The following is an 8,699-nucleotide window of genomic DNA, read 5'->3' as shown; positions in this document are numbered from 1 at the left end:
ATCTCCTGACCTCGTGATCCACCCGCCTCAGCCTCCCAAAGTGCTGGGATTACAGGCGTGAGCCACCGCGCCCGTCAACAAATCCTGATTTTACACTACATGCCACTACTTGGTTCTAAACTGGTCACAGAAACAGTATGAGATATATATTAATAGATATATTCATTTGATTGATCATCCCTTACCAGATATTATTTAAGTTTCAATGTACAATAAACCCAAATAATGCAGTTATTAAAATGATTGTATCATTTGAAGTGCTTCAAAAAGAAAAAAGAATATTTTGAATCACTACTATTTGGACTGATTCAATCTACTGCACTTTCAAAGAACTTTTAAATATTTCCAGATTGTTAAACATTTCAAATCATTAAAACATGACATAATTTTATACTCTTTGTACTCTAAAGGTGGATTTATTTATTTATATATTTTTTGAGACAGGGCTTTGTTGACAAGCCCAAGCTGGGGTACAGTGGCACAATCATGGCTCACTGCAGCCTCAATCTCCTGGACTCAAACGGTCTTCCCAAGAGTTGATTTTAAATGGTAATTTAGAAATATCTTCCCTAAATATTTCATTCTTTAAAACACAGCCCATAACCTAAGCCTTCTATCATAGTAACCTATTCTTGACCATAATTTGCTTGGAATGTAAAAATCTGTTATTGTCACTCAATAATTAAAGTGTAAAATAAGATACAGAATCTATAGAAGAGAGATGTTTCAGAAAGAAGAACAGATACGGGGCTTAATTTAATCTAAAATGCGTGGATAATAAATGATAATCTTTTAAATATAAAACTGAGACAACTCATTATATCAGAAGCAAGTTAGGCCCTTGCTTCTTCTCTGATAATGTTAACAGACTGGCATTCATCAATAAACTCTCTTTAGCCATTCTTTTTATTTATTAGTCAGAGTCTTGCTCTGTCACCCAGACTGGAGTTCAGTGGCACAATCCCAGCTCACTGCAACCTCCGTGCCTCCCAGGTTCAAGCAATTCTCCTGCCTCAGCCTCCCAAGTAGCTGGGACTACAAGCAACCACCACCACGCCTAGCTGATTTTTTTATTTCAGTAGATACGGGGTTTCACTATGTTGGCCAGGCTAGTCTCAAACGTTTGACCTCAAGCAATCTGCCCGCCTCAGCCTCCCAAGGTGCTGAGACTAGGCATGAGCCACTGCACCCAGGCCCATTCTTTTTGTGGCCACAGAAAGTATTTTGAGGCAACTGATTAAATTGGAAATGCTGTCTTAAGTGACATAAAGAAAAAATCAAGTCTAATAAAGTCAAAATTATGAGTCTGACACCATATGGCTCTGTGTGTGTGTGTGTGTGTGTGTATAGACTAGTAACATTAAGTGAACAAATATATATAATTTTGTTTTATTGTTATGGGCTGGGAAGCAAATAGAAAGAAAACTTTGTTAGGAATTTCAAATGTCTTAGGTAGAGAAAATATTTTACTCTAATCCTAGAGTTCTGTTTTGACTGGCTTCTCATCTTCTACCTGAACCTTTAAATGTTAGTATTCATCAGGGCTCAGCCTCTTTGAATCTTCTAATGGTAGAATACACACCTTAGGCTCCAATAATCTGATGTTTCTTTCCCAAATCCTTCCTCCAGCTCTGACCTTTCTATTAAGGTCCAGACTAACATTTACAACCAGCTATTGGAAACTGTCACCTGGATGTCCTATAGGCATCTCTGTGCCCACATTTTCAAGACTGAATGTAATACATCCCATGCATGGTCAATTATGAAAATCACTCCCTTTCACATACTCTCAACTCTTACCCACTCTTGCTGCATTGAACCTAGTTGGCTGAAACACAACCCTGATTAAATCTACTCCAATTCTTTCCCACACAGCTGAACATGGGTGGAGAGATGCAATCACACAGACTGATCACACTTCAAATTCATGATCACTTAGCTAAAGAGGGCTCTTAATGTTAGTTCCTCCAACCATACTGTCTTTCCATAGTTAATCCACCCTTTTACTCTAGTATATGACAATTCATACTTTCATCTTACTTCTCAAATTTCCACCTTCACAATCATTACCAGTGCATGTCCATAACTCATTTCACTAAAAACTTAAAACAATTCAAAGGTAATTTCTACTAGCTCCAACCACATTGATTCAGCTACATTTACCTGTGTCCATATACTCTACTTTTGATCATTATTAATGAATTATCTGTGCTCCTATTCTATTTGTGCTCTAGATTCCAACCATTCTTACCTCAAACAAGTTTATTTCCAAAAATTTACTATGCCTTTCTCTGGTATCATCAATTTTTCATCAAGATGGGTTATTTCTCCTCTCTAACAATAAAAACAAAAACTGGACTCCACTTAACACTCTAATTTCTACACTGTTTTTTTCTGCTGTAGAGAATGAGTTACATTATCCATACTGAATTCTTCTCCCTCTGTCTTCTCTTGAGTCCACCAATAATGCTATGCTCTTTATGCCCATTATTCCACAGCAACTGTTCCTGTCAAGGGTCCAGAGGACTCCATATAGCTAAATACAATGGTCAACATTTAGTTCTCATCTTACTCAATCTATCAAAAAATAATGACACAGATAATCACTCCTTCCTCCTTAAAACATTTTTTTCTCCTTTGGATTCCAAGATACCACATTCCATTGGATTTCCTCCTATCTCAATGATTCTTTCTTCCTAGACTCATATATTAGTTCCTTCTCATCCTCAATCTCATTTTTATATCATCTATGTATTATGAAAAATTTCAAATACAAAAAAAAATAAAATTTAAAAACAATTCAACAAGTGTTAACATTCTGCCACATTTGCAGGTGTGTGTGTGTGTGTGTATTTTGAACTGGACCACTCAGTAACCTGTACACCTCATGAAAGTTCATTTCTGTATCCTTCAGCATGTATCTCCTAAGAATAAAGCCATTCTCCTTTATAACACCAAAAGCAATTAGAAAATCAACAGTGACTCAAATACCTTTTATAGTTCCCCACCCCAATCGGATTATAATCAAGGTTCATGCATTGTATATGACTGTTCCATCTCTTTAAATCTAATAAAGATCCCCTCACATTTTCCTTGTTTGTTTATTTTTTTGAGATGAAGTCTCGCTCTGTCCCCCAGGCTGGAGTGCAGTTGCCCAGGCTGGAGCACAATGGTGCTATCTCGGCTCACTGCAACCTCCACCTCTTGAGTTCAAGTGATTCTCCTGCCTCAGCCTCCTGCGTAATTGGGATTACAGGTACCTGCCACCATGCCTGGCTAATTTTTTAAATTTTAGTAGAGATGGGGTTTCACCATGTTGGTCAGGCTGATCTCCAACTCCTGACCTCATGATCCACCCACCTCGATCTCCCAAAATGCTGGTATGACAGGCATGAGCCACCACACCCAGCCTTTGTTTGTTTTTAATGATACTGACTTTTGAGGAGATTAGGCCAGGTATTTCCCAGAATGCCTACATTCTGTATTTGTCTGTTTATTGTGTCATTTAACAATACATATTCCTTTATCCCCTGCATTTCCTGTAAACTTCTTAACATTGGAGTACCCAATGCTTGGCTGTTTTCTCTTTTCCATCTATATATTCACTCCCTTGATTTTTTTCAGAGTTTCATAGCTTTAAATACCATCTACCTGGTGACAACTCCCAAATATTTAGCTCTGTGGCCTGTCTCCTGATTCTAGGCTTATATATCCAACTGTCTTCTCAATATCTCCACTTGAATATCTTGAAGTTATCTCAATCTTAAAATGATAAACAAATTCAGTAAAGCTGCAACAAAACCAGCATGGGACTGGCATAAAAACAGACACATAGACCAATGTAACAGAATAAAGAACACCAAAATAAATCCATACACCTACAGTGAACTCATTTTCAACAAAGGTGCCAAGAACATACGCTAGGGAAAGCAAAGTCTCTTCAACAAATAGTGCTGGGAAAACTTGATACCCATATGCAGAAGAATGAAACTAGAACCCTCTCTCTCGACATATACAAAAATCAAACCAAAATGGATTGAAGACTTCAATCTAAGACCTCAAATTATGAAACCACCACAAGAAAACACTAGGGAAACTCTCCAGGACATTGGTATGGGCAAAGGTTTCTTAAGTAATACTCCACAAGCACAGGCAACCAAAGCAAATGCACAAATGGGATCACATCAATTTAAAAAGCTTCTGCACAGCAAACAATCAACAAAGTGAAGAGACAAACCCACAGAATGAGAGAAAATATTTGCAAACTATTCATCTCACAAAGGATTAATAGCCAGAATATATAAGGAGCTTAAACAACTCTATAGGAAAAAATCTAATAATTCAATTACAACACGGACAGAAGATCTCAACAGATATTTCTCAAAAGAAGGCACACAAAGAACAAACAGGTATATGGAAAGGTGCTCAACATCACTGATCATCAGACTTAGGCAAATCAAAAGTACAATGAGGTGTCATCTCAGCCCACTTAAAATGGCTTTTATCCAAAAGACAGGCAACAATGAATGCTGGCAAGGAAACCCTCATACCCTGTTGATGGGAATGTAAATTAGTACAATCACGATGAAGAACAGTTTGGAGGTTTCTCCAAAACTAAAAGTAGAACTACCATATGATCCAGCAATCTCACTCCTAGGCGTATACCCAAACGAAAGAAAATCAGGATACTGAAGACATATCTGCACTCCCATGTTTTTGTAACACTATTCCCAATAGCCAAAATTTAGAAGGAACTTAAGTGTCCATCAACAGAGGAATGGATAAATAAAATGTGGTACTTATACACAACAGAGTACTACTGAGCCATACAAAAGAATGAGATCCTGTCATCTGCAACATCATGGATGGAATTGGAAGACATTAAGTGAAACAAGCCAGACACAGAAAGACAAACTTCACATGTTCTCGGTTATCTGCGGGATCTAAAAATTAAAACAACTGAACTCATGGAGATAAGAGACTAGAATGATGGTTACCAGAGGCTGGGAAGAGCGGTGGCAGGGAAAGGGGGAAGTGGGGATGGTTAATGACTACAAGAAAATAGAACGAATAAGATATATATTTGATAACACAACTGGGTGACTATAGTCAATAATAATTTAATTGTACATTTAAAAATAACTAAAACAGGATAACTGAATTGTTTGTAATGAAAACGATAAATACTTGAGGTGATGGATACCCAATTTACCCTGATGTGATTATTATGCACTGTAGGCCTATATCAAAATATCTCACATACCCTATAAATATACAAACCTACTACGTACTCACAAAAAGCAAAAAATAAAACGGAAGTATTTCAGCAGCAAGGTGTGAGTGAAGTAGGTAAGAAAAATAGTAATTTTTTTTTGGAGACAGGGTCTCACTCTATGGTCCAGGCTGAAGTGCACTGGAGCAATCTGAGCTCACTGTAACCCCGCCTCCCTGGTTCAAGCGATTCCTGTGCCTCAGCCTCCCAAGTAGCTGGGATTACAGGCATGTGTCACCAAGCCTGGCTAATTTTTGTATTTTTAGTAGAGAGGTTTCGCCATGTTCATGTTGCCCAGGCTGGTCTCAAACTTCTGGGCTCAAGTGATCTCCCCTCCATGGCCTCTCAAAGTGCTGGGATTACAGACATGAGCTACCATACCCAGCCAAAAAATAGTAATTTTTAAATGACCATATAAAACTTCCGCAACATTTATATCATATACTCAAGCATCCCTTAACAGTCACTTAATGTTTTGTCTTTCAGAAAAAAGAACTTTTGGCTAGGCGCAGTGGCTCACACCTGTAATCCTAGCAGTTTTGGAGGCTGAGGTGGGTGGATAACTTGACCTCAGGAGTTTAAGACCAGCCTGGCCAATATGGTGAAACCCCATCTCTATTAAAAATACAAAAAAAAAAAAAAAATTAGCCAGGCACGGTGGCATGCGCCTGGAATCCCAGCTACTTGGGAGGCTGAGGCAGAACTCCTTGAACCCAGGAGGCGGAGGTTGCAGTGAGCTGAGATCACACCACTGCCTGCACTCCAGCCTGAGCAAGAGCAAGACTCTGTCTCAAAAAAAAAAAAAAAAAGAAAAGAAAAAGAAAAAAGAACCTTTTAAATGATCACCTCAAAGTTCAGAAGAAATCCTTATTGACATTTTTAACAATTGCCATAATTCTTTTATACAGCATCTAGTTTATTACCATGACTACATTCTTGGCTGTGATCCCCACAGTCACATTTCTGAAAATATCTCATATGAAATGACAAATGTACTATATGGTGAAGTTCTGAAACCTCTTTCCAAGCATCAGCATCATGTGACCCAGCAGACTAGTTTTCTTTAATATTAAACTAACATACAAACCTACACATCTACTATCTTGTTTCTGTTCAACAAAGCAGGTGATTTTCAAGGTATTTGTATACAGATGCTTAATCCTACACTATACATAGGAGAAATAAATCTTTCTTCGGTGAATCCTTTCCCCCCTCCACAAACATCCCCCAGTCCCTAATTTATATAACATAATAAACAATGTCAATACAGTCTAATTAAGAATGTAGTTTTGGAGTCCAGCTTGAAAGTTAATCCCAACTCACCCACAATCTAGCTGTAGATTGCCATGGACAAGTTTCATGTACACAAATTCCCTAAGCTTGACAGAGGTTATCGTGAGGATTAACTGAAATCCATGGGAATCACTCAGCTTACTACAGCACACTAGATAAATTCTCACTAAACATTAGCTATTGTTATTGCAGTATCTTAAAGAGAACTCTAGAATAACCATTAAACCTTTACAGTCCATTTATGTACTATGTCTCATCCAGTCTTTAATCTTTCCTCATCTTTATATAAATGAAAGCTCCGTGGCTGAGCACGGTGGCTCACACCTGTAATCTCACCACTTTGGGAGGCTGATGCGGGTGGATCACGAAGTCAGGAGTTCAAGACCAGCCTGGCCAAGATGGTGAAACCCCATCTCTACTGAAAATACAAAAATTAGTTGGGCATTGTAATGTGCACCTGTAGTCCCTGCTACTCGGGAGGCTGAGGCAGGGTAATTGCTTGAACCCGGGAGACGGATGTTGCAGTGAGCTGAGATCATGCCACTGCACTCCAGTCTGGAGAGAGGGTGAGACTCCATCTCAAAAAAAAAAAGAAAAAAAAAAGAAAAGAAAGTACAAGCAAACAAACAAAAAATAACAACTATGGTCATAGTTAACAACGCAGTAACAATCTGTTATTTGTTAAGAGGGAAGTAATCCTCTAGTGTTATCTTCTGGTACTATTAAATAATTTTTGTTCAGGTACATCTTTATGTGTATGATTTGGGAGAAAATTTTGAAATTTTCCAGTAGAAGTAGATGCTGTTTTAGGAAAGCAAAATTAATACTCTATGAAAATATACTTTATTGCTGTATATCAGATGCAGTTGTTAAGAGTAAAATTTTATTCAAGTAAACTAATTTCATCAGCGGGCCTGAAGGTAAACTGTCCAGTCTTTAGTATATACTCACTTTACATTTTTTAAAAAAGGTTTTTCTAACAGTAATTACAAGTATTTTCTTTTTTTCAAGGAACATTTTAAAGTATATGACTACCCAACTTGTACATGAGAGAAAAATAAATTTGAGGAACAGCTAATACCTTTTTTAAGCAGTATTTATCTTTCTCTACCATTTAAGACTATCACTTGGGACCTTCCAACACCCTACACTTCTCCTCTATTTATCAGAAAGAGAATTTGTAGGAATATAATCATGGATCCTGTATGGCATTTGTTTATAGAAATCTGACTAATTTCTATATTAAATAAGCATGAAAAATCTTGCATCTTGTGAATTTTGATCCTTGTAAAGCACACTGAAAGTATAAATTTATTTTTGTTCTGATCAAGAGTAGCTTGTAAATATTTTATAAAGAAAGCTTTAAGTTCTTTTAAAATATATGTATCAGGATTTGTGCTTTTTAAAAATTAAGTGGGTTATCAAATGGAAATACTTAGTATTGGTTACCGGAAAATGTTTTAGATCCCTCATGTATTGCAGTTCCATTAGTACAGACTCCAAACAGAAAGACTACTCTGCTCTATTGTTTCAAATGTCTTTACTAAAAATCCAAAAAGTAGCAGGTGTGGTGGCAAGCGCCTATAGTCCCAGCTACTCAGTAGGCTGAGGTGGAAGAATCACCAGAGCAATGGGAGGTTGAGGCTGCAGTAAGTTGTGATCATGCCAATGCACTCCAGCCTGGCTGACAAAGTGAGACCCCATCTTAAAAAAACAGAAAACAAAAAAATCCATACAAACGTTTCCAACAATTTTCTTACATTGTTTCTTTACAACAACAATGTAAAGAGGGGAGTTATATAACCACAAACCTGAAGCAAACAAGGTTACCTACTACAGTTTGCATCACTTCACTTTATACTAGTTAAGTCAAATTTATTAATAAAATGAATTTTCCCTTGAGACTATTTGTTTTCTAATAACAGCTTATAGGACAATTAAATCTGCAGAATTAAAATTGTAAACATTATTTTTACAAGGCATAGATTTATTTTTATCTTTCAGAAGAGTTTTAGAATATTGAAATACTATAGCCTGCTGTTAAATTACAACTTTTATTTCCTTAAATCAAAAATTCTATCTTTACCACTGTATGTCTATTAAAACAAATCCTGATTTTTTTTTTTTTTTTTTG

At 36.9% G+C, this 8,699-nt stretch overlaps 1 long non-coding RNA gene across 1 annotated transcript in view; it reads right to left on the bottom strand.

The window, feature by feature from the left end:
- The window catches only part of LOC105506250, a 19,839-nt gene that overhangs the window by 7,440 nt on the left and 3,700 nt on the right, over window positions 1-8,699 (bottom strand). The window lies entirely within an intron of this gene.

The sequence above is a fragment of the Colobus angolensis genome, unplaced genomic scaffold (assembly GCF_000951035.1).
Source record: "Colobus angolensis palliatus isolate OR3802 unplaced genomic scaffold, Cang.pa_1.0 Scaffold134, whole genome shotgun sequence".
In the NCBI taxonomy this organism is placed as follows: domain Eukaryota; kingdom Metazoa; phylum Chordata; class Mammalia; order Primates; family Cercopithecidae; genus Colobus; species Colobus angolensis.
The sequence above is the reverse complement of the archived record's forward strand: the minus strand, read 5'-3'. Positions and strand labels throughout refer to the sequence as shown.